The sequence below is a fragment of the Pongo abelii genome, chromosome 4 (genome assembly GCF_028885655.2).
Source record: "Pongo abelii isolate AG06213 chromosome 4, NHGRI_mPonAbe1-v2.0_pri, whole genome shotgun sequence".
Taxonomy (NCBI): Eukaryota; Metazoa; Chordata; class Mammalia; order Primates; family Hominidae; genus Pongo; species Pongo abelii.
In genome coordinates, this window is record NC_071989.2 from 42748479 (window position 1) to 42773992 (window position 25514).

At 38.7% G+C, this 25514-nt stretch overlaps 1 protein-coding gene and 2 pseudogenes across 1 annotated transcript in view; 1 reads left to right on the top strand and 2 right to left on the bottom strand.

The window, feature by feature from the left end:
* The window catches only part of GHR (growth hormone receptor), a 315260-nt gene that overhangs the window by 44160 nt on the left and 245586 nt on the right, over window positions 1–25514 (top strand). The gene's annotated exons all lie outside the window — the stretch shown is intronic.
* Window positions 21742–23008, bottom strand: LOC129059658 (SERPINE1 mRNA-binding protein 1-like; annotated as a pseudogene).
* On the bottom strand, window positions 23211–24758 carry LOC112133479 (zinc finger protein 35-like; annotated as a pseudogene).

A 25514-nucleotide genomic window follows, 5' to 3' on the forward strand; every position in this document is an offset into this window, starting at 1 on the left:
TGTTATCAGAAAATATCCCACTCTGAGATCATCTGTAGCCAGCTTTATACTCTAAAAGAATAGTCTGAGTATGTTCTTCTGCTAGGAAAAGGGCTCAGTGGTCTAGGAATTATTGTTTTTACTTTTTTAAAGTTTATAAACTTGGCATGACTGTGCTTTTCTGTGGCTTCCAATCTCTGGTGATAAGTTTTCTCAAAATATTCCTGATTTATCCTGATGTAAATCACAACTCATAAATATCAAGAGAGACTGCCTACAGTACCATCTTCTGATTTAAAAACACATTTGAATCAATATTTACTTATATATAATACATTCTGCTGAATAAGGAAGTTCTGACTTGTTAAGCTCAGTATGCTTCGATAAGAAAGCAAAATTTTTTGTTGGGTTTTTAAAATGTATTTTAAGGTCCTTATCTCTTGGTGATAGTTCCTTACATATTGAAGTGCCAGGGAATAACTGTCCAGTAGCTGGACAAGGGAGACTCATAATATGGCAGTTAAAGCCAAAGCATTAAGCAAAAACAGCTATTAATATTAACAGGCTCACTGTAGAGAGAAGCCATAGTTGTCAGGGGAGGCAGAACTGCCCAGGAAACCCATCTTTGTCCTTTTGTCTATACAGGTTGGGGCAAAAGCAGCAGTTATTTGAACTCAGCAAACCTGTGTTCCATATTGAAGGCCTGCATAAGTCAGGGACCAGGGATGTGATGAAGACCAGACATGGACTTTAGGAGCACACAGTGTAGAGATAAAACTGCACTCACAATGTAAGCTAATGGGAGGCAGGAACGATGGAAGCAGCAAAGACTCGCTACACCGGGAGGAGTTATGAGAGACTTCCCAGAAGATATGGCATCTGAGCTGATTCTTAAAAGTTCTGTAAGAGGCCAACAGGCAGAGAAAAAATGAAAAAATTCTATTAAACGGGATAGCCTATAACCATGGAGATATACCAGAGGATGATGTGTTAGGGAAATGGTAAGTACTTTAAAGTGGCTAGATCAGAGAATGTTTGAGGGCAGGTGAAAGGAAAAGTAGGCAAGGTTCTTATATTTATATCAGTGATCTTGGACTTTGTCTGGGGACCAGCAGGTAGCTGCTACCAGAATTTCTTATATCAGTAAGTAACATGATCAGATTTGTTATTTTAGCAAGACAACTTACACTATGAAGTATAGAGAGGTGTTTGGAGTGCACTGATTGAACAGTAGTGTGGAGGTGTGTTTTTTAATAATAAACCAAATGAGTAATAACATGTCTTACTCTTACATAATTAGTAAGATCTTGCCAACATCTTTGTTGGATGAAAGGAAGCCTAGTGTTTATCACCAAATCTTTTGAGATGTCAGTATAACACAACACTGTATTCCATTTTTGAAAACAGCCATCCCTATAGTGTGTGAAGAGAATACTTCAAGTGCAGACAGACAAGTGAACACAGCACTTCTTTGTCACATGCAGTCAAGAAACCAGACAAGATATTTAAGCTATGATTATTAGTATTGGCAAGGGTTCAGCTCCAGGGAAAATAAATACACTGAGTTAGTGGTGGTGATGAGATTGACACGAATAGAGTTGTATTTTCCTTTTTGTGCTGTTGCGAGGGAAATTAAGCTTTAAACATAATGAAATGGGTTCTTGTGAACAGCAAATCTGCTATTTCTTCACTTTTTATGGCTTTGTCAACAGTGATCTAAGTTTCGCTTTACTTATTTATTTTAAATTTTATTTTATTTTAATAGTTTTTGGGGAAGAGATGGTTTTTGGTTACATGAATAAGTTCTTTAGCGGTGATTTCTAAGATTGTGGTGCACCCATCACCCAAGCAGTGTACACTGTACCCAGTGTGTAGTCTTTTATCCTTCACCCCCTCCCACCCTTCTGCCTGAGTTGCCAAAGCCTATTAGATTATTCTTATGCCTTTGCATCCTCAGAGCTTAGTTCCCACTTACAAGTGAGAACATACAATATTTTGTTTTCCATTCCTGAGTTACTTCCAACTCCATCCAGGTTGCTGCAAATGCCATTATTCTGTTCCTTTTTATGACTGAGTAGTATTCCACAGTATATATATGCCACATTTTCTTTATCCACTCATTGGTTGATAGGCATTTAGGCTTGTTCCATATTTTTGCAGTTGCAAACTGTGCTGCTGTACAAATGCAGGTGCAAGTTGTGCAACTGCCTGCCTCCCTCCCTCCCTCTCTCTTTCCTTCCTTCCTTCTTTCCTTTTCTTCTTTCCTTCTTTTCTCCCTCCCTCCCTTCCTTCCTTTCTCTCTCTCTCTCTTTCTTTCTCTCTTTCTTTTCCTTTCTTTCTTTCTTTCTTCCTTCCTTCCTTCCTTCCTTCCTTCCTTCCTTCCTTCCTTCCTTCCTTCCTTTCTTTTTCTTTCTTTCTTTTCTTTTCTTTCTTTTCACTTTCTCTTGCCCTGCCACCCAGGCTGGAGTGTGGTGGCGTGATCTCAGCTCACTGCAACGTCCAACCTCCGCCTCCCAGGTTCAAGCAATTCTACTGTCTCAGCCTCTGGGATTATAGGTGCCCACCACCTTGCCTAGCTACTTTTTCTATCTTTAGTAGAGATGAGGTTTCACCATGTTGGCCCGGCTGGTCTCAAACTCCTGACCTCCAGTGATCCACCCACCTCAGTCTCCGAAAGTGTTGGGATTACAGGCATGAATCACCATGCCTGGCCCAAGTGTCTTTTTCATATAATGACTTCTTTTCCTTTGAGTAGATACCCAGTAGTGGGATTGCTGGATCGAATGGTATTTTTACTTTTAGTTCTTTAAGAAATCTCCATACTGTTTTCCATAGCAGCTGTACTAGTTTACATTCCCACCAGTAGTGTAAAAGGGTTCCCTTTTCACTACCTTCATGCCAACATCTATTATTTTTTGATTTTTTAATAACGGCCATTCTTGCAGGTGTAAGGTGATATCACATTGTGGTTTTAATTTGCATTTTCCTGATAATTAGTGATGTCAAGAATTTTTTTTCCATGTTTGTTGGCCATTTGTATATCTTCTTTTGAGAATTGTCTATTCATGTCCTTTGCCCACTTTTTGATGGGATTTTTTTTTTGTTTTTTTCTTGCTAATTTGTTTGAGTTCCTTGTAGATTCTGGATATCTTACCGATTCTGGATATCAGTCCTTTGTCAGATGCATAGTTTGCGAAGATTTTCTCCCAATCGGTGGGTTATCTGTTTACTTTTATTATTATTATTATTATTATTATTATTATTGCTGTGCAGAAGCTTTTGAATTAATTAGGTCTAATTTGTTTATTTTTATTTTTGTTGCATTTGCTTTGGGGTTCTTGCTCATGAGTTCTTTGCCTAAGCCAATGTTGAGAAGAGTTTTTTTGATGTTATCTTCTAGAATTTTAATGATTTCACGTTCTAGATTTACATCTTTGGTCCATCCTGAATTGATTTTTATATAAGGTGAGGGATGAGGATCCAGTTTCATTCTTCTAGATGGGGCTTGCCAATTATCCCAGCACCAGTTGTTGACTAGGGTGTCCTTTCCCCACTTCATGTTTTTGTTTGCTTTGTCGAAGATCAGTTGGCTGTAAGTATTTGCCTTGATTTCTGGGTTCTCTATTCTGTTCCATTGGCTTATGTGACTATTTTTATACCAGTACCATGCTGTTTTGGTGAATATGGCCTTATAGTATAGTTTGAAATCAATTAGTGTGATGCCTCCAGATTTGTTCTTTTTGCTTAGTCTTGTTTTGGCTATGTGGGCTCTTTTTTGGTTCCATATAAATTTTATGATTTTTTTTCTAGTTCTGTGAAGAATGGTGATGGTATTTTGATGGGAATTGCATTAAATTTGTAGATTGCTTTTGGCAGTATGTTCATTTTCACAATATTGATTCTACCCAGCCACAAGTGTGGGATGTGTTTCCATTTGTTTGTGTCATCTATTATTTCTTTCAGCAATACTTTGTAGTTTTCCTTGTAGAGATCTTTCAACTCCTTCGTTAAGTATATTCCTAAGTGTTTTGCAGCTGTTGTAAAAGGAATTGAGTTCTTGATTTGACTCTCAGCTTGGTCATTGTTGGTGTATAGCAATGCTACTGATTTGTGTACATTGATTTTTGATCCTGAAACTTTACTGAATTCATTTATCAGATCTAGGAGCTTTTTGGAGGAGTCTTTAGGATTTTCTAGGTATACAATCATGTCATTGGTGAACAGTGACAGTTTGACTTCCTCTTTTCTGATTTGGATGCCTTTATTTCTTTCTCTTGTCTGATCACTCTGGCTAGGACTTCTAGAACTACGTTGAATAGAAGTGGTGAAAGTGGGCATCCTTGTCTTGTTCCAGTTCTCAGGCGGAATGCTTTCAACTTTTCCCTATTCAGTATAATGTTGGCTGTGGGTTTGTCCTAGATGGTTTTTATTACTTTGAGGTATGTCCCTTCTATGCCAATTTTGTTGAGGGTTTTTGTCATAAAAGTATGCTGGATTTTGTCAAATGCTTTTTCTGTATCTAGTCAGATGATCATATGATTTTTGTTTTTAATTCTGTTTATATGGTATATCACATTTGTTGACTTGGGTATGGTAAACCTACATCCCTGGTATGAAACCACTACATCCCTGGTATGAAACCCACTTGATCATGATGTATTATCTTTTTTGAAATGCTGCTGGATTCAGTTAGCTACTATTTTGTTGAGGATTTTTGCATGTATGTTCATTAGGGATATTTGTACTTTTAGTTTTTTGTTATGTCCTTTCCTGGTTTAGGTATTAGGGTGATACTGGCTTCATAGAATGATTTACTGAGCATTTCCTCTTTTTCTATCTTCTTGAATAGTTTCAGTATCCAATTCTTCTTTAAATGTCAGATAGAATTCAGCTGTGAATCCATCTGCTCTTGGATTTTTTTATCGGCACTTTTTCTTTTTTATTACTGTTTCAGTCTCACTACTTGTTACTGGTCTGTTCAGAGTTCCTGTTTCTTCCTGATTTAATGTAGGAGGGTTGTATATTTGTAGGAATTTGTCTATCTCCTCTAGATTTTCTAGTTTGTGTGCATATAAGTGTTTATAATAGCCTTGAATGATCTTTTGTATTTCTGTGATATCGGTTTCAATATCTCTTGTTTCATTTCTTATTGAGCTTATTCGGATCTTCTCTCTTCTTGGTTAATTTCACTAATGGTTTTTCAATCAATTTTGTTTATATTTTCAAAGAACCAGCTTTTTGTTTCACTTATCTTTTGCATTTTTGTTGTTGTTGTTGTTTCAGTTTCATTTAGTTCTTCTCTTATTTGGTTATATCTTTTCTTCTGCTGGGTCTGGGTTTGTTTTTTTCTTTCTTGTTTCCATAGTTCCTTGAGGTGTGACCTTAGATTGCCTATTTGTGCTCTTTCAGACTTTTTGATTTAGGCATTTAAAACTATGAAATTTCCTCTTAGCATCACTTTTGTTGTATCCCATAGGTTTTGATAAGTTTTGTCACCATTATCATTTTGAAAGAATTTTTAATTTTCATCTTGATTTCATTGTTGACCCAAAGATCATTTAGGAGCAGATTATTTAATTTCCATGTATTTGTATAGTTTTGAAGGTTTCTTTTGGAGTTAATTTTCATTTTTATTCCGCAGTTATCTGAGAGGATACTTAATATGATTTTGATTTTCTTAAATTTATTGAGATTCGTTTAGTGGCCTATCATATGGTCTGTCTTGGAGAATGTTCCATGTGCTGGTTAAAAGAATGTATGTTCTACATTTTTAGGTAGACTGTTCTGTAAGTACCTGTTAAGTCAATTTGTTCCAGGGCATAGTTTAAGTCCATTGTTTCTTTGTTGACTTTCTATCTTGATGACATGTCTAGTGCTGTCAATGGAGTACTGAAATCCCACACTATTATTATGTTACTGTCTATCTTGTTTCTTAGGTCTAGTAGTAATTGTTTTATTAATTTGGGAGCTCCAGTGTTAGATGCATATATATTTATGATTGTGATATTTTCCTGTTGGACTAATCCTTTTATCATTATATAATGTCCCTCTTTGTCTTTTTTTTTCCCCACTGTTATTGCTTTAAAGTCTGTTTTGTCTGATATAAGAATAGTTACTCCTAAACTGGGCACAGTGGCTCACATGTGTAATCCCAGCACTTTGGGAGGCCAAGATGGGCGGATCACAAGGTCAGGAGTTCTACTAAAAATACAAAAAAATTAGCCAGGTGTGGTGGTGTGTGCCTGTAGTCCCAGCTACTCAAGAGGCTGTGGCAGGAGAGTTGCTTGAACCCAGGAAGTGGAGGTCATAGTGAGCCAACATCGCACCACTGACTCCAGCTTGGGCAACAGAGCAAGACTCCATCAAAAAAAAAAAAAAAAAAAAAAAAAAAAGCTACTCCTGCTCACTTTTAGTTTCCATTTGTGTGGAATATCTTTTTCCACCTCTTTACCTTAAGTTTATGTGAGTCCTTATGTGTTACGTGGGTCTCTTGACAACAGCAGATACTTGGTTGTTGGATTTCTCTCCATTCTGTCATTCTGTATCTTTTAAATGGAGCATTTAGGCCATTTGCTTTCAATGTTAGTATTGACATATAAGGTACTGTTCTATTCATTATGTTAGCTGTTGCCTAGATACTTTTTAAAATTATGTTATTGCTTTATAGGCCCTGTGAGATGTATGCTTTAAGAAGGTTCTGTTTGGGTATGTTTCAAGGTTTTGTTTCAAGATTTAGAACTCCTTTAAGCAGTTCTTGTAGTGCTGATTTGGCAGTGGCAAATTCCCTCAACATTTGTTAGTCTGAAAAAGACTTTATCTTTCCTTCATTTCTGAAGCTTAGTTTTGCTGGATGCAAAATTTTTGACTGACAGTTATTTTGTTTAAGGAGGCTAAAGATGGGACCCCGCTCCCTTCTGGTTGGCAAGGTTTCTCTTGAGAAATCTGCTGTTAATCTGATAGGTTTTTCTTTATAGGTTACCTGATGCTTTTGTCTCACAGCTCTTGATTTTTTCCTTTGTCTTGACTTTAAATATACTGATGACTGAGTGCCTAGGTGATTATCTTTGCAATGAATTTCCCAGGAGTTCTTTGAGCTTCCTGTATTTGGATATCTAGGTCTCCAGCAAGGCCAGGGAAGTTTTCCTTAATTATTCCCTTAAATAAGTTTTCCTAACTTTTAGATTTCGCTTCTTCCTCAGGAACACCATTTATTCTTAGGTTTGACCGTTTAATATAGTCCCAAATTTCGTGGAAGCTTTGTTCATTTTTAAAAATTCTTTTTTCTTTGTCTGATTGGGTTAATTCAAAAGTCTTATCTTTGAGTTCTGAAGTTCTTTCTTCTTCTTCTTCTAGTTTGTTGCTGAAACTTTCCACTGAATTTTGTATTTCCCTAAGTGTATCTTTCATTTCCAGAAGTTGTGAATATTTTTCTTTATGATATCTATTTCTCTGGAAAAAATTTCATTCATATTCTGTATTAGTTTTTAAATTTATTTAAACTGTTTTTTGCCTTTTTCTGGTAACTCCTTGAGTAGCTTAATAATTGACCTTCTGAATTCTTTGTCTGGAAATTCAGAGATTTCTTCCTGGTTCGCATCCATTGTTGTGGAACTACAGTAATCTTTGGGGGTCTTATAGAACTCTGTTTTGTGATATTACCAGAATTACTTTTCTGGTTCCTTCTCATTTGGGTAGACTATTACTTAAAATTGTTCTTGTGGACTGTGTTTTGTTTTTTTTTAATTTCTTATTTTTTCTTTCTTAAGGATCAGACTCTACTGTTTATTTTAGCCTAATTTGAGTTTTGGTGCTTGTAGGGGTGAAGACTCTGTATGAGATCCTTAGTTATAGAATCTTCATGCACTGGTTTTCCCCAATGCTGATTTTAGTAGTTACATTCTTGGTGTATGGGTGAATTCACTGTCTCCTGTGAAGCTGGAATGGTGGGGATCCCTTGACGTTTATGTCCTTGTCTCATGGTATACAGTTTATTTACTGGTCTTTTATTTACTGAGTTGATGATTCAGCCTTCAGGACAATTGCGGAGGTATCCCCGGGCAGGCACCAGTTGTGGCTAAGGCAAGTGGGTAGATGTAATACCCAATGGTGAGCCGAGGTCACAGCCTTGATGAGGGTGGCTGGAGGAGCTCTCAATTAGGCGTGCTGAAATTTTTTCAAGGTGAAGAGTGGGAGCTACCTCAGCTCCCCTGCCAGGTCAGAAAGAAAGCTATTCACCTCACAGCCTCACTCCTGTCCTAGCATTTCAGCTATTCAGATCAGACAGGCACCTCTTTTCATCTATAGGAATGTTGTTGTTCCAAGTAGGGAGGAATTGTGACTCTGCCTCTCATGCAGGCCTGAATCTGGGGTGTGCTCCCTCTTGTGGGCTATACTCACCCTGGAGTGTTCCAGAAAGGCTGTATACAGGTGTATCCATGCTGCGTTCCTGTTGGAGAAGCCCCAGCTGTGTCTGCAGTGGAGTGCCAGGGAGAACAAGGACTCCTTTTCCAAGGCCCTTCATGGTCACAGAGGCTGCCTGCCTGTTGGGGCATAGGTGCAGACTTTCCCTATTGCACCTGGCACTGCAATTGGATCTCTGCTGTGAGAAACTACCCACTAGCAGAAAGGTCTGAAACTCCTACTATTCAGATTATTTTGTCTCACATAGTGATTCCTTGATGTGGTGCTCTCTTCTTTCCCCTAGGGATGGGCTTCCTGAGAGCCAGATTGCAGTGACTGTTATTGTTCTTCTGGGTCTAGCCACCCAATGGAGTTACCAGGCTCTGGGCTGGTGCTGGTGAATGTCTGCAAAGAGACCGGTGATCTGATCAGTCTTCAGGTCTCCTAGCCATGGATACCAGCACCTGCTCTGGTGGAGGTGGCAGGATAGGGATGTAGACTCTGTGAGAATCCCTGACTGTAGATAGGTGTAGTGTGCTGGCTTTCTCAAATGCTAGTTATGCTACTATTGAAGTTGTCACGTGGACAGACTAAGGACCTCTGGTTAGCCAGGATGTTGCAGGCAGTGATATTAGCTGTTGTTTTCTCCTTCCTGGGAGCAATATTATTGTCATGAGTATGGCCTGAGTTGGCTGGCCTCCAGCCAGGAGGTGGTGTCTTTTGTGTTTGGCTGCCAAGGCAGATAGAAAAATACCATCAAGTGGGGGCAGGATTAGGCGGGTCTGAGCTGAGACTCTTCTTGGGCTAGGCTTGCCACAGCCACTATGTAGGATGGGGAGGATGGTTTTCAGGCTGATGGGGTTATGTTCCAGAGGGGATTATGGCTGCCTCTGTGGCACAGAATAGTTCACCAGGGAAGTGGAGAATAGCCAGTAGTGAAAGGCTTCACCCAGCTCCCACACAGTTGGTGAACCCAATCTCACTCCTGCAATGCTGTGTTAACAGCACCAAGTTTAGATCCACGCATGCTGCTTGTGGAACTCAGTCTTACTCCAGGCCATACGCTTCCCCACTGAGAAAGCAAGCAAGGCTTTCAGGCCACAACCCTCCCTGTCTGCCCACAAGGTTCCTGTGCTCATATCTGCTGCAGTTCCCATTCACCCACCAGATTCTGTTCACGCGGGTTCATGCCCACTCAAAATTATCACAAAATTCATTTGGAAGCTTCTTTCACCTTGTGCCCCCTCCCTAATTCTGCTGGCTGCCTCCCCTGAGGGCCCCTGTGAGACGCAGTCAGGGATGGCTTCCCTGGGTTTGAGCTGGAGACTGGGAGTGCCTACAAGACTCTTCCTGCTGCTGCTTCTACTTTTGTATTTCACGTGGCTCCCTAAATTCTGTTCCAGCTCTATGTAAGGTTAAATCCTTCTCTCATGATCTGGATTTTCAGATTCCCCAGTGAGGATGTGTGTTTGGAGGCAGGTTTTCCCCCATTCACACTTTGGGAACTCATTGCTTTTTGCCTCTCTCACAGAGTTTGCAGTAGCATGTCACTTCTTTCAAAGGATCTGTGAATTCTTTCCATTTTCCTGATATGATCCTGTGGTGGTTCTTGGAAAAAAGTTCACAGTCTGAGTCTCCACACACTGTTCTGTCCATCCAAGCAGGAGATGTATGTTAGCCCTGATTGCTATCCGCCATCTTTCTTCTGTCCCCAATCCTTCTCTTTAGATAGCTGAGATACCATCTTTTGTTTCTTCTGACTTGGTTCTATTCACTGACATTCCTCTCTATAAAGTAGATTTTTGAACTTTCATGGAAATTTATTCCCAATTTATATGGAAGTAATTCCCAGTTTATATGAAAAGCTTATAAAGTGATTCATTAACCAAGTATTTACTGAGGTGCTAAAAGTATACACTGATGCAGGAGTGGCAAGTCCTTTGCCTTCATGGAGATTACATTCTCTTGTAAATGTTGCATGATGGTCACTAGATTTAGGAATAAAAGACTCCAGCATAAAATACTGACACTTCTGCTGGAGAAATATTTTACAAACTATATATATTGAAGCCCAAACTCCGGTTTATTGGTAAAGGAGTAGCACTGACACTAGAATTTTGTCATCAACATGTTGGGATAAGAAGTCAGAAGACTTAGATCTGTGTTCTTTTTCTCCTGCTGGCTATAGGTTGCTTTAATCTCTGAGCTGCAGTTTCCTCATCTATAGAATAGGTTAGACCAGATTAGGTCTTCAACTTTGGTTGTATATTAGAATTATCTTACTCTTGACCAATTAAATTAGAAATTTTGGGCCAGGCACAGTGGCTTACGCCTGTAATCCCAGCATTTTGGGAGGCAGATACGGGCGGATCACGAGGTCAAGAGATGGAGAGCATCCTGGCCAAGATGGTGAAACCCCATCTCTACTAAAAATACAAAAATTAGCTGGGCATGGTGGTGCACGCCTGTAGTCCCAGCTACTCAGGAGGCTGAGGCAGGAGAATCGCTTGAACCTGGGAGGCAGAGGTTGCAGTGAGCCGAGATCAAGCCACTGCACTGCAGCCTGGTGACAGAGCGAGACTCCATCTCAAAATAAATAAATAAATAAAAATTAAAATTAGAAATTTCACTGGGCGGGGAGGAAGGCAGAGGTATTTTTAAAGCTCTCAGGTGATATATTTCTGTTTTAAGGTAGGACTAAAAATCATAGGACTATGTCAGAAGTTCTAATTATAAATCTATAGGTTAGTTTTCTCCAGGCATGGGTACAGTGCTTAAATGCCTTTTAAATTTGTTACCAACATAGAAAAAAAAAGGTTTCCAGCTTCTCTTGAAAAATGGAAATATTAGGCAACAGTTGGGCTTATGTTTCTGAGTGGTAAAAATTAAACAAAGTAAACGAGTCTCCATTTCATTCGTTCCTGTTGCCTTCCTGGCTCTTGAAGGCATTGTCATTTGTGAAAACTAAACTAGATGGTCTTTAAAGTCTCCAATTATTTGAATTGCTTATTTCCACAGCCAGAAAAGAGATGGTAAACAAACTATACTTTTATCTGTAAGCTAGTTAGTTTGTGAAATCAAAGGGAACTTAATCTTTGAATATGGAAAAATTCCAGGGTCCAATGGAAGAGAAACTCCATCTCATTAATAGCAGGACTCCACAGACTGCTATGGAAAAGACACCCACCCAGGGCTAAGAGGGAGGGAGGCGGAAGAGGACTTAATTCATTTTCTGGGCATTTTTAATGAAGCTTTCCCCTCTTTCATTATTTCTTATTTGGGAGCTGGATCATTAGTTGGGATGTGACTGGCTTTCCCTGGGGAGCAAAAAGGAGATTAACAGAGGTTTTGCTCGCTTCTTCCTGTGATTTACTGTGGGAAGCCTCCCAGGTTCTTCCCTTCGCTTCTCTGTGGCCTTCGTCTTCATGGTTTCTTGCTGTGTCTCTCTGAGAGCAAGTACCTGGGTGAAAAAGCCTGAGTGTGTGGTTTATTGGCAACTGCCTGGCATTGGATTTAAGTGGGTATATTTGAATTACTAGAATTTTACATTTTCTAGATTCAAAATATGCACTTGAATTTTGTAGGACCTCTTACCCAAATTGAATAATCCTTTGTGCCTTGTTAAATTTTAAAAAGTCACACTATCAACATTATGACATATGGTATATATGATGGCAATAATAAAAATAACACTTATTGTCCACTTTAATGTGCCAGCAGTGTTCCAAGTGATTTGCATAAATATCAAATTTGTTCCACACAATTATCCTATGAACTAAATGTTATTATTTCCTGGTTTATAGGTGAGGAACACAGAGGCTCAAAGCAGCTATTTGATTTCTCTTATTTCAAAATTAGGGGAACTGAGATACATTAACCTGTATAACCAGATCTTGTTAACTGTTTTTGGTAAATTCCAATATGTATTGATTTTCACAAAGACAAAGCACACCATTGCTATATTAAATATTAATTTTTTCATAGTCCCTCAAGGTGCTTACTGGCTATATTTTTATTGTCTGTTGATGTTGTTTGTACATGGTGGATTACAGAATTCCATGAACATAAAAAATCTTGACTTTATCCTAGCTTATTGCCTATTCTTACCCCCTGCAAAGTAAAAAGTTCAAAATAGCATTAGTAAGCCAAGCAAACTACTTGCTAGCCACATGAACTTACTAGCCTCTCTGCCTCAGTTTCCTTGTTGGGAAATGGACAATACCTAACTCAACTCATAAGGATATTTCTAGAATCAGGTGTAATATCAAATAAAAATATATTTCATTTTTCCTAGAAGATACCCATGTATATCTTAGGTACTGATGTATTCATAGTGATGCAAAACATAAAATGTTTATTCTTTTGCATAGCAACAACTATCCATAGAGATTTTTCCACTTTAGAGATTTAATCCCATTAAAGGTTTTTAAATTGATTGGACAATGAGAATGTTTTTGTCTCTCTGAAACTGAGGCTGAAAGTTGATTTCATTCTCTCACTTGTTCCCAGCAAAAGCTCATTCCGTGCTATCACCAGCTAACTGCTGCCAGGCTCTTTTTGGTGCAGATGGACAACATGATGGATTAATTTCTCTTGCTGAAGTCATTTCTACTCTTCATTGCTGAAAGTCTGCTTATTTGTGTGCTCAGCTTCTTGAATAAGTTGGCACATTCAGTGAATCTCCCCTTGTATAGTTCATACTCACTTGTCAGTAAAAGATTTGTTGTGTGCAGGAAGGGAGTGGGGGGACAATAGCTTTTGCCTGCTAAGCAGTCTAAATTATGAGTTGAGCCTTTCATTCATTGCTTTACATGTGGTTGTATGCTTGCTATTAACTAATTGTTGCTGTTAAAAGAAAAAAACTGAAAAGAGGCATCCATATTCTCCTCAGGTCTTAGTCCCTGGGTGAGTGGGTATGTGCATAAACATAACTATACACATGTATATGTAAATACAAATTTATATACGTGTGGTATATGTGCATACTTAGTGTAACTAACGCTATATATAATTCATGCAGCAAATTCAATAAGGACAACAGTAACAAAAAGGCCAGGGAATGTAATTTTCTCCCCTGAAGACTTCAGCTGCCCAAGAAACTTATTTGTCTTTCATATTGTGGAGTAAATAAAGTTTTATTTTAAAGCAACTTTCTCAGATCTTTAAAATTTTTTTTTTTTTTTTTGATACAGGGTCTTGCTCTGTTGCCCAGGCTAGAATGCAGTGGCAAGATCATGACTCACTGCAGCCTGGAACTCCTGAGCTCAAGTGATCCTCCTGCCTCAGCCTCCTGAGTAGCTGGGACTACAGGTGCAGGCCACTGTGTCTGGCTAATTTTTTTTTCATATTTTTGGAGATGGGGTCTGGCTATGTTGCCCAGGCTGGCCTTAAACTCTTGGGGTCAAACAATCCTTCTGTCTCTGCCTCCCAAGTACCTGGGATTACAGGCATGAGCCACTCAGATCCCTTTGTGCTGCACGTATAAAACCAATATTTTAAAACTCAGAGCAATCTTTTTTAATCCTTGGAGTAACCTTATGAAGATAGTAAATAAATAATAAATGCTCTGAGATCTATAATGTCTACTACTTTAAAGATTTATTAAAAATTTGAGTTTTTATTTTCATAATTAGTATTTTATATAGTTATAGTAAATAGTATTTTATAAATGTATAAATATATTAATGTTTTTAAAATTTATTTTGGAGTTTTATGTTGGCTTCAAGATAATGTTAAGTCTTTTAAGGGTCACTTATCAATACAATTTTCAGCTTTTATTTGTTCAAACTCAAGTAATGAAAATTTCTGCTTAAAGGAGAAGGTTTTACTTCCAGCCTCTTCAGGATTAACTTGAAAGAAAATGTCATTAAACTCAAAAAGCTATACATATCACACCACCAAATACCTGCTTTCTGGCACTAATGAATTAGTTTTTTGAATGCATCCACCTTAGTAATGAATTATCTGCCTGTATATACTTCCGTTTTAAAGGATAAATGCTATTTGTTAACTGTGTTTCAGTCACAGATTTTTTACCAAACTTTGCTCCCTGGTATAAAACACAGAATGGGAATTTGCAGTATAATCGTGAAAAAAAATCAATTTGTTTCTTATATTAAGAGCCTATAAGCAAGGTAGAGATGGTTAACTGTGGAAATTGAATGATAACATCCAAGCTGAGAGCCAATTCAAGAATACAATCCCATTCTCAATAGCCACAGAAAGAATACAATACCTAGGAATACAGCTAATCAAGGAGGGGAAAGACCTCTACAACAATAATTATAAAACGTTGCTCCAAGAAATCAGAGATGACACAAAAAAATAGAAAAACATTCCATGCTTATGGGTAGGAAGAATCAATATTGTGAAAATAGCCATACCGCCCAAAGCAATTACAGATTCAGTGTATATCAAACTACCCATGACATTCTCCACAGAGGTAGACAAAAATTATTTAAAAATTCATACTGAACCAAAGAAAAGCTCAAATAGCCAAGGAAATCCAAGGCAGAAAGAACAAAGCTGGAGGCATCATGTTATCTGACTTCAAATCATACTACAAGGCTACAGTAACCAAAACAGCATGTCACTGGCACAAAAACAGACACATAGACAAATGGAACAGATTGGAGAACCCAGAAATAATGCCACACACCTACAACAATCTGATCTTTGACAAAGTTTACAAAAACAAGAAATGGGGAAAGGACTCTCTATTCAATAAATGGGGCTGGGAAGCTAGCTAGCCATATGCAGAAGATTGAAGCTGGACCCCTCCTTGCACCATATAAAAAATTAACTTGCGATAGATTAAAAACTTAAATGTAAAACCTAAAACTATTAAAAACCCTGGAAGATAACCTAGGAAATGGCATTCTCAACATAGGACCTGGCAAAGATTCCATGACAAAGATGTCATGACAAAGATGTCAAAAGCAATTGCAACAAAAACAAAAACTGAGAAATGGAAACTAATTAAACTAAAGAGCTTCTGCACAGCAAAAGAACTATCAACAGAGTAAACAGCCTACAGGATGGGAGAAAATATTTGCAAACTATACATCCGACAAAAGTCTGGTATTCAGAATCTATAACAAACTTGAACAAATCAACAAGCAAAAAACAACCCAATTAAAAAGTGAGCAAAGGACATTAACAGACATTTTTCAAAGGAAGACATACACGTGGCCAACAAGCATAAGAAAAAATGCTCAATATCACTAATCATTATGGAAATGCAAATCAAAACCACAACGAGATACCATCTCACAAGTCAGAATGGCTATTATCAAAAAGTAAATGAAAAACAGATGCCTGTGAGGTTGTAGAGAAAAGGGAATGCTTATACACTGAAAAGGGAATGCTTATACACTGCCGGTGGGAATGTAAATTAGTTCAGCAACTGTGGTAAGCAGTTTGGTAATTTCTCAAAGAACTCAAAGTAGAATTACCATTAGACCCAATAATCCCATTACTGGATATAAACCCAAAGGAATATAAATCGTTTTACCATAAAGACACATGCATATGTATTTTCATTGTGGCACTATAACAGAGACACAATAACAAAGACATGGAACCAAACTAAATGTCCATCAATAGTAGACTGGATAAAGAAAATGTGATAGATATATACCATGGAATACCATGCAGCCATAAAAAGAAATGAGATCATGTCCTTTGCAGCAACATGGATGAAGCTGGAGGCCATTATCCTAAGTGGACTAACACAGGAACAGAAAACCAAATACCATATGTTCTCATTTATAAGTGGAAGCTAAACATTGAGTACATATGGACACAAAGAAGAGACCAACAGACACTGGGGCCTACTTGAGGGTAGAGGGAGGGAAGAGGATGAGGATTGAAAAACTACCTATCAGATACTATGCTTATTACCTGAGTGGCAAAATAATCTGTACACCAAACCCCTCTGACATGCCATTTACCTATATAACAAACCTGCATAGTACCCCTGAACGTAAAAGTTAAAAGAAAAAAAAATGATTAATGAGTATGATACTAGAACAATATTATGATGCAGGGCTATTTTTTGTGTGTTTGCTAGCTGGGCTTGAGATTTGATAAATAAGTCCCATGGTCCTAATCCACTAGTGATGATGTTCTAGCCTTTGAAATTCAAACTACCACTACTCCACTTTGAGAGAGAATGCATGAGAATTGGACCCAGCCTGGGGCTTTAGACACCATGGTTCAAATCTTGGCTCTTATCATTTTTTAGCCACGTGTTGTGGACTCAATGTTTGTGTCTCCCAGCTCCCCAAATTCACAGGTTGAAGCCCTAACCTCCAATGTGGCTGAATTTGAGATTAGGGCCTGTGAGGAGCTGGTAAAAGTTAAATGAAGTCTTAAGGATAGGTCTCCAATCCTATAGAGTTGGTGCTCTTACAAGAAGAGGAAGAGACACCCAAGTTCTCTCTCTTTGCTATATGAGGACATGGTGAGGAGTGGCCATCTGCAAGTTCAGAAGAGAGCCCTCACCAGCAAGTTAAGTGTCTGGCACCTTGATCTTGGACTTCCCAACCTCCAAAACTGTGAGAAATAATTTTTTGTTGTTTAAATCACCCAAACTGTAGTATTTTGTTATGGTAGCCCAAGCCAATTATTATACCATGTAAGCAGGTTACTTAAATTTACTAAATATGTAAGTTACTTAAAATTTCAAATCCTGGTTCTAACTTTACTAGCCATCACTTTTACTAGCTAACACATTACATTTTCTTCAACTTGCCGCATGCTTTTGCTGTGAGTTTTAAATGAAATTGCTTAAGTACTTTGCTTATCATACTGCTGATCCATAGTAGGCACTTAAAGTTAGTTTCCAGGAAGTTTGGAATGGATCTCACTTATGCAAATGGTTGACTTTGACGGTGCTTGTTCCTCTCCGGAAAGGGTTCATCTCCCATTAGAATAGTCCTATGACTGCAGTAATTTTGTATGTTAAACTTACATGTTTATCTGCAGAATGTTAAATCTGCAAACACCGTCCATCAACCCAAAAGCAAAAAAGAGTGTTTCCTAGTAGTTAATAGTTGGTAGCTTAATAGGAAATCTAGAAAAAAAAATGTTTAATAATGAAGGCTATATTAATACCAAGTCTCATTTGAGTGCCTGCCAGTAAGGAAATAGTTATCTTTCACTGTTAATCCCAGTTGCCATAATTAGGGCTCTGGTGTGTTTTCTTCAAATGGTCTTCTAGGACCTAATGTAATATCATTTGAGAGGCTCAAAGAGGATCCCATATTCCCAAAGGTATCTTAGAGTCCTCAGCCGCCCAACATCCCACCATTAATCATGCTTTGCAGATAAAAATTGAAGACTCCTTGTCTCTGAATATCTGGGATATGCTTTCATTCCTAGGATGGACACTTTCCTTCTTCATCAATAAGGAAGAAAAAGGGACAGAGGTGATTTATAAGAGCAGTTCTACTGAGTGAAATGTGGGTCCTAGCAAAGGAGGACACAGCTGCCCCTTGTAATAGTGGAGGGAAGGAAGGAGGCAGGCTGGCTGTACTTTGCCCTCCTCAACCCTAAACCCTGTCTGTTTACCACAGTGGACCTTTTTTCTGAACTCTGACCTCATTATTTCATTCATTATCCACATAATATTCATCAATGTTCTCCAAGGCTCTTAGAATAAATCTTTAACATTTCCCCAAAAAGTCACAAGGTCTGACACCTGCCTTCCTTTTTCCAGCTTCCTATCATAATCCTCCTTTTTGGCAGTGGCCACACTGATCTTCTTTCAGGTCCCCAAACTCAGCATTTGCTTTCCATTGTGAGCCCCTTACATCATGACTGTCAGCCCGATTGTCATTTCTTTGGGGAGGCCTTCCCTGAACCCTAGAACTGGATCGTATACCCCTATCATGTGTTTTCATAGCACCATGAATGTCTCCTTGGTGGCAGTCCCCAGCAGGAGAATTCTGTGTTTATCTGTATGGCTGTTTCATAAATGTTTGTCTTCCTCCCAATAGTCTGTCAGCACTTTGGCAGCCAGTTGTGTTTTGCTCTTGATTCTACCTCCAGCACAGAATGTCTCTTGGTATTTATGGAAGGGGACATGAAAAAAGAAAAAGTCCACTGCATAAAGATTTAATCCAGCGAGACTGAGGCCTGAACATCTAGCTTTAGGGAAGCCAGCTGCTAGCAGGTCAGACTGGTAGGGACTAGGTGAGGAGAATGGAAAAACACAGGGAATGAGCATCACTTTCTTTAAGATTTTGCCTCTGGCAGACCCCTCCAAGTAACAGATTCCAAAAAGATTGTGAATGTTCTCCCTCTGGTATGGAGTCTCCTGTCCTGTCAGAAACATGGTACCCAGAGGCCAAAGCTGCTGCATAAGCAAGTTATCATGAAACTATTCCAGGACAGGTTTCAGAAGTAGGGTCTTAAAAATGAGTATTAAATCTAATGTTCCCCCAGATACATTTCCAACCCACATATAGACACCGAATTTAACAATGAAAGTGGAAGTTACTCTGTTGAGGATTTATTTGAAATGTTGGTTTTCTTTTGTCCATCTGATACAGGTCATAGCTCTGTTTCTGTCATTAGATTGATTTTCATGTTTCTCAACACAGACTCTCTGTGAGTCAGAGATAAGTTTAATTTTTCAGCATGGCCATAGGAATGATGAAGTCATTCCTCATTAAAATGAAGCTAAGCAAAATTTAATAGTACTTGTTTAAGATTCCTCATTTACTTCTCTACACAAAAAGAGTTGCAAGGGGAAAACAAAAACTTTAGCTTTGAGTAATTTCCTTAATTCAAATATAGATTTAAACCACTTTGTCATAATATGTAAATGAACTATTGCTTTTTTCACCACAGGTCTGTTTTCAAATAGATAATGAGATTATATAAATAATTACCTTATATAAACATAAGGTTACTCATTATTGAAAGCAATTTTCTTTTTTTGTTTCTGGTTTATTATGGTTTAAGAGTGAGTCTTTGTTTTAGATATTTGAAAACAAAATGTGTGTGTGCATGTGCACGTGTGTGTATGTGTGTGGATATGTATATCTAGGGAGGTCCTCAAATTCAAAAATTATAATACAAGGTTGTAATGTCAGCACTTCCTATTGCATAGTTTTATAATGGGGATATATAGCTATGCATTAAAATGCATTACTGAAATGGAAAATCAGAATGTGTTAAAAATGAATTAGTAATTATATTAAGATCTGAATGGGAACCAGCATACAATGTAACTTAAGCTTCTGAAAAATAAAAAAAAATCCAGAAAATAATTAATGATAAGTTAGTTTCAGTATTACATTGATAAATATTTCAAGAATAAGCTATAAAAAATAAGGAGGTAGATTTATTATTTTAAGGTTCATACTAAAAGATTGTAATATTTACTTAACCTTTCTTTATTTAATTTAGAATAAGATTACTGTCATCTCTCTAAGAATTTATGTAATAGTGTTTTATTTACCTTTCCATTAAATATTACTGAGATAAATAAGGAGTCCTGGTGAATGAAATATAATTTAGTAAGCAGGGTTTTCTTAGGTGAAAACTAATCATGTCCTGCTATAAATGTATATTGAGAGAGAAGCTGAATAGACAAGATCCATGATTTAGTCAATGATATGACTTCAGGGAAAATGTTTTTATGCCTTATTGACCATATCTTTTAATACTTGCATTGAAAATAAAATTACATCCCAAGATTATGAGGGTTGTGAAATTTTATAATTAGATATTTAAGTCCTGAATTGATTAGCAGCAGTATAAACATAGAAATGGATTTTGGGTTAAATCTGAGAACCATTTTTTTGTACTAAAATTTGCATGCAGATGACAATGGGAAAATCAAATGTTTTCCTGGAAAATTTTCAAATGGGACAAATAGTCATCTTCCTGGAAATATGAAATAAAGGGAGTGGTAGTGGTTGGACTATAAACCTCTTTGAAGGCCTTTTAATCTTTAGCTGTAATTCATGTTTTATCATCATTGAATTTTCAAACGGAAAATACCTTAGAAATAATTTAGTGTTACCTTGTTGATAGTACCAAAAAAAAAAAAAAAGTGCTCAGAGTCACATAACTTGATTAAGTCAGAGCTGGTACTAGATGCTCAGTCTTCTGACTTCTAATTCAGTTTGCTTTCATTATCTACTACCTGCTGCTGACTCAGAGCTCCTCAGCTATCTGCAAGTGGATGTGTTTACTGAGCATTTATGATGTACATGTACTGCTCTCAATGCGGAGGATGCAATGGTGAATGGGAGCTTACTTTCTGACTCAAAAATTAGTTTTCTCTCTTTGTGTTCTAAATGAAAGTGTCCTTTTGCTTTATCTGAGCAGAAATTTGTAAGTTTGTTTATTTTACTTTTGAAATTTTAGAGAATTGGCAGTGGGGTCATGCTATCAGAAACACATACATGCAATGCATGGATGCACTGTGTGAATGAGCTCTCTCGAAGGTGGTAGATTATGGGAAAGAAGGAAGCTCAGAAAGAGAGTGGACCAAGTCAAGAGGAAAGAGAGAAGAAACAGGCAAGTGTGGAGCAGAGGAAAAGTAGGAGGGTCATGAATCCATTCTGCAGGTGTGTGCTGAGTGACTGGAAGAAGGAAAAGAACCAAGGAAGTCTCCGCCATGTTATCTTAGTTTTGTTAAGGGTATAAAGAGATTGAAGAGGGTTTAACTAGGCCATCCTTAACCCTAGGTCATCCCTAGAGTCCCTGGCAGAACTAATAATCTAAATTATGAATGGCTGTGTGTGCACACACACAGGATGCACTTAGTAATGTCTATCATTATGAGTATCTTCTGTCTTCTCCACTACAAAGAAAGGAAAGGAATGTGACTCTCTTTCCAGATTAGAAGTAACGGGGGCATAGTAACACAAATGGATGAATTAAACTGTTTGAAATGGTGCACTGGAATATATTTATTTTGGGGCAAATCATGAAGAAATGAAAAAGGAAGAGATTCTCTTTTGAGAAAAAGTTTGTTTCCTATTGTCAATTGAGCAACTCTGTGAACATTCTAAAGATAAAGAATGATTATTCTGTAAAGTGCTGGTATTTCTGGTGCTGTGTGACAAAGTCCGGTTCCTTTTGTCTAAGTTACTTATAATAATCTTTAATGAAAAGCAGAGGGGTCCCATGGTTTGGAACGAGTATCTGAGTCAAGAGTTGACAAGTAGAATAGCTGGGCCCAGAGGCTGCTGTCGAGTTGACAAAGCCAGAACAGTATATTTGGACAGAAAGAATTTGATTTTCTTATACTGAATGTGATGATCTTGAAGAACAGATTTTTTTTTGCATGAAAATAAATCTTTATTTTCAGTTATTACCCACCAGTAAGAGAAAGTTAGGTTAAGGGTATAAGGGGATTGAAGAGATTTCTACTTTTGCCAGGTCCTTATTTTGAATAGCCTTCCACTCATCCAAAGTCATCTCTTTTGGACCCTCCTCTTTTACCTCTTCAACTTCATTCTCCTTATTTTCAGTGTCTGCCGCTGGATGATGTTCTTCACCTTCAGGTGTTTCCTCAGTCACATTTGATTGATCCAAGTGACTGCAATTATATTTGTTTCTGAATGTATTTGGGGGACTCTGTTAATACATCTTTGACAATTCCCCAGTTGTGAGATCTGCTACCTCCACGTTACAGGTCCTCATGCTTCAGGCCACTGTAATGTGAAAAAAAAGATCTATCACTTCCACTATACCTATCAAATTCACGTTTGCCACGAGAATCAAATCCATCTCCTTGGCCCATTTCACATCCACTGACCTCTCGACCTCTTCCAAGACCACCATGACCTCGAATAGGTCGTTCAATAATCTGTCTATCAACTGAAAATTCACCTCCTTCCCCTTTTCATCAAGTGGCTTTTCAAGTCTTCGTTCACAAGGTGGTCTCCTTTCTGGTCTTCTATCAGTTATTTTCCCTTCATCCTGAAGTTGTTGAGCAGGTCTTCTTCCAACTCGTCTTATTCCTTCTTCTTTTTTTGTTTTTTCTTTTTCCTCTAGGCAAGCTTTATTCTTTGATTCCTCTATCCAGGAAGGGGGCTGTTGGTTGCATCTTACCCAAATGGAATGCAATGGGAATTGGGAGCTTGAGTTGTGTGGAGGAGGAGTTATCAATCTTAACAAATGACTATAGCTGGTGTGTGGTGTCCATCAATCCTTGAGGGCTTGGCCATGCAGACTAGGGAATGGTCAGAACAGACTCATCAGAGGTCTCCAGAGCTTTGCAATATCAAGGTTCAGGGGGTATAGATAGTAAGGAAAAAGGCCATTTCCTGTTTCTATCCATTTTTGGTACAGTAGACAGTTAAGGTTTTTTCTTTTGACTAGCTTTTAAAAAATTACTTAGGAAATGGAAAGCTTATAAACATTCATAAGTGAATTGTTGAATTGCTAGCCCAAGTGGTTTCCTTACCTAGTCACCACTTAACCAGAAACACTAGAATACACGGTTCAACCAGAATTCAACCAGGCAGTTAACCTGCCTATTGCTCAAGCAATCATCAGAGTTTTTAAAAACAAAATTAAGCAAAAAAGACCTTTCCCCAAATACAATCACTACTTTGTATGACCCATTCCTAAGAAAGCCACATTCCATTTCAGAAAACATGACCACTTAAGGTACAGTTAAAACAAAGTCCTTGCCTTCAGGTGCTTACTTTCTGTTTTCTTTAAATTAACTTCTGAAATGTTTATCTTGTGTTTTGTGCTGCATTCCTGAAAACTGTAACTTTTAAGGACATAGGCCTCATCTTTATAAAGGAAGAAGAAAACAGCAAAGAGGTGTCTCATTTGGGAGGCAGAAGGTTATGACCAATGCTGGAAGTCTTCCTCTTCCTTACTTGTTATTCAACAAGATGGGTTTTGTGGTGTCGCGTGAGGTGTGAGTTGGAAATGAAAGCTGCACCACACTTCTTATATTCACAGGGCTTCTCCCCAGTGTGGGTTCTCTGGTGCACAGTGAGGCTCAACCTCTGTCTGAAGGCCTTCCCACACTCATTACACGTGTAAGGTTTTTCTCCATTATGGATTCTCTGATGAATAAGTAGGTATGAGCTACATGTGAAGGCCTTCCCACATTTATTACACACAAAAGGAAGATCTCCACTGTGAATTCTCTGGTGGACAAAAAGGCAAGAGAGCTGACTGAAGGCTTTCCCACATTCACTGCAGTCATAAGGTTTCTCTGCAGTGTGAATTATCTGGTACATAATAAGGTGTGAACAACAACTAAAGGTTTTCCCACACTCTTTACACTCATATGGCTTCTCACCAGTATGGCTTCGCTGATGTACAATAAGATTTGCAATCTGGGTAAAGGCTTTGCCAGAATCGTTACAGGCAGAGGGCTTCTCCCCAGTGTGGTTCCTCTGGTGGACAGTATGATTTGAGCTCCCAGTAAATGTTTTCTGACACTCATTACATTTATAACATTTTTCTGTAATGTGGACTTTCTGGTGCTGAGCAAGTTGTGAGCTATAACTAAAGGCTTTCTCACATTTACTGCACCTAAAGGTTTTTTCTAAGGAGAGGTTTTTTTGATGTACAGTCAGATTTGAACTCTGAGTGAAGGCTTTCCCACATTTTGAGCAAACATAAGGTTTCTGTCCAGTGTGGATTCTCTGATGCACATCAAGGTTTGCACTCTGAATGAAGGCCTTCCCACACTCATGACATTCAAAAGGTTTCTCCCCAGTGTGGATTCTCTGATGCACAGCGACGTTTGCACTCTGACTAAATCCTTTCCCACACACACTACAATGTAAAAGACTTTCGCCCAAGCTGGGTTTTTGGATTTTTAACAGTGTCAGAATTAAGGCTGTATTTTCCCACAGATTTCTTACATTTCTGGTCTTCCTCTTCTTTGAAGCTTTCAGGTAAGTGACAGTCATTCACTATCACTTATCTGAAATCTTTCCTTTCCCTCCTTATTCTCTGCCTCTTTAACATGTTTTCTTTTTCACAAGCTTCTCTTAACTCAGGTCCTTAAGGATCAGCTTTCTGGATTTTTCCTAATATGATGAGGGGGTTTTCAGCTTCCTCACATATCTCTGTTTTTGGAACCACTAACTGAAGGTTCTTGGTTTCAGCACCTTTTCTTCCTCTTCTGATCCATCAAGGCCTCTCTGACGAAACTCCCCTGGGGCCCAGACTTTGATGTTCTCAGAGTGCACTTGTTGGCTGGATGCCTGACCTGGGAAGTTTTCTTCTTCCTCCTCCTCCTTTTTCACCTTCACTGGGCCGCATGGGCCTTAGGACCATGGCTTCTCTCAATTCTGCAGTCATCTTCTCTGCTCAGCAGGGGAACGCCTATAGCTGGGAGCTGCCCAGCAGAGGTCAAACCCCATCTAAGCTTTATGTTTCAAAAGCTTCTTCTTGAGTTTCTTCCCAGGGCCAAGATGAGTATTGCCTACGTGCACAGCTGAGAGGCCCGACCAGAGTTCACTGGCTCTGCAGCAGGAGGCTGGCGGACCGGGACCTCAGCTCCTACTGGCACGAGAACAATGACCCTTATTCCTTCTTTCTTAAGCGCCACAGACGGCTGCGTCTTCTCTTTCCTGTCAGCCACGCCAACGCTGGGGGGCAGCCGGTTCTTGCTGTCTTTCTGGGACTCCTTGCGCAGCTAGCTATTTGCCTGCCACCTTGGAGTTGGTTTGGGCCGCAGCCTGAGCTGCCGCTCTTGGCCCCAGGGACGCCGCCCCCGCCAGCTTCTTTTTTCTTGTTCTCCGCTGTCTTCAGCACCTCGAAGGGGTCCGATTCGTTGTCAAATAACTGGTCGAATCGGTTGGTGACCACGCAGCTGAAGCCTTCCTGTAACTGCCCAGGCATGATGGTTGCTCGGCCGCACATTCCTCCACGGATGGCAGCGGGCTCCGCCGAGCCAAGAGCGCGTGCTTCAGCTCTTTCCACAAATCGAAGAACAAATTTTTTGAAATCTGCCTGTAAATGTCAGGCAAGGTAAATTTCAAAATGAATTTTTAAAGTCTCTAAAATGGAGTTATGTTTAATTATGACTTTGTGACAAATTAAAAGATAGTTCTAGGTAATGTTATTCTAGAAAGAAGCTTCTCTTGTTCTGGGAAAGAGACAGTTTGGAAACTTGAGGCAAGACCCTT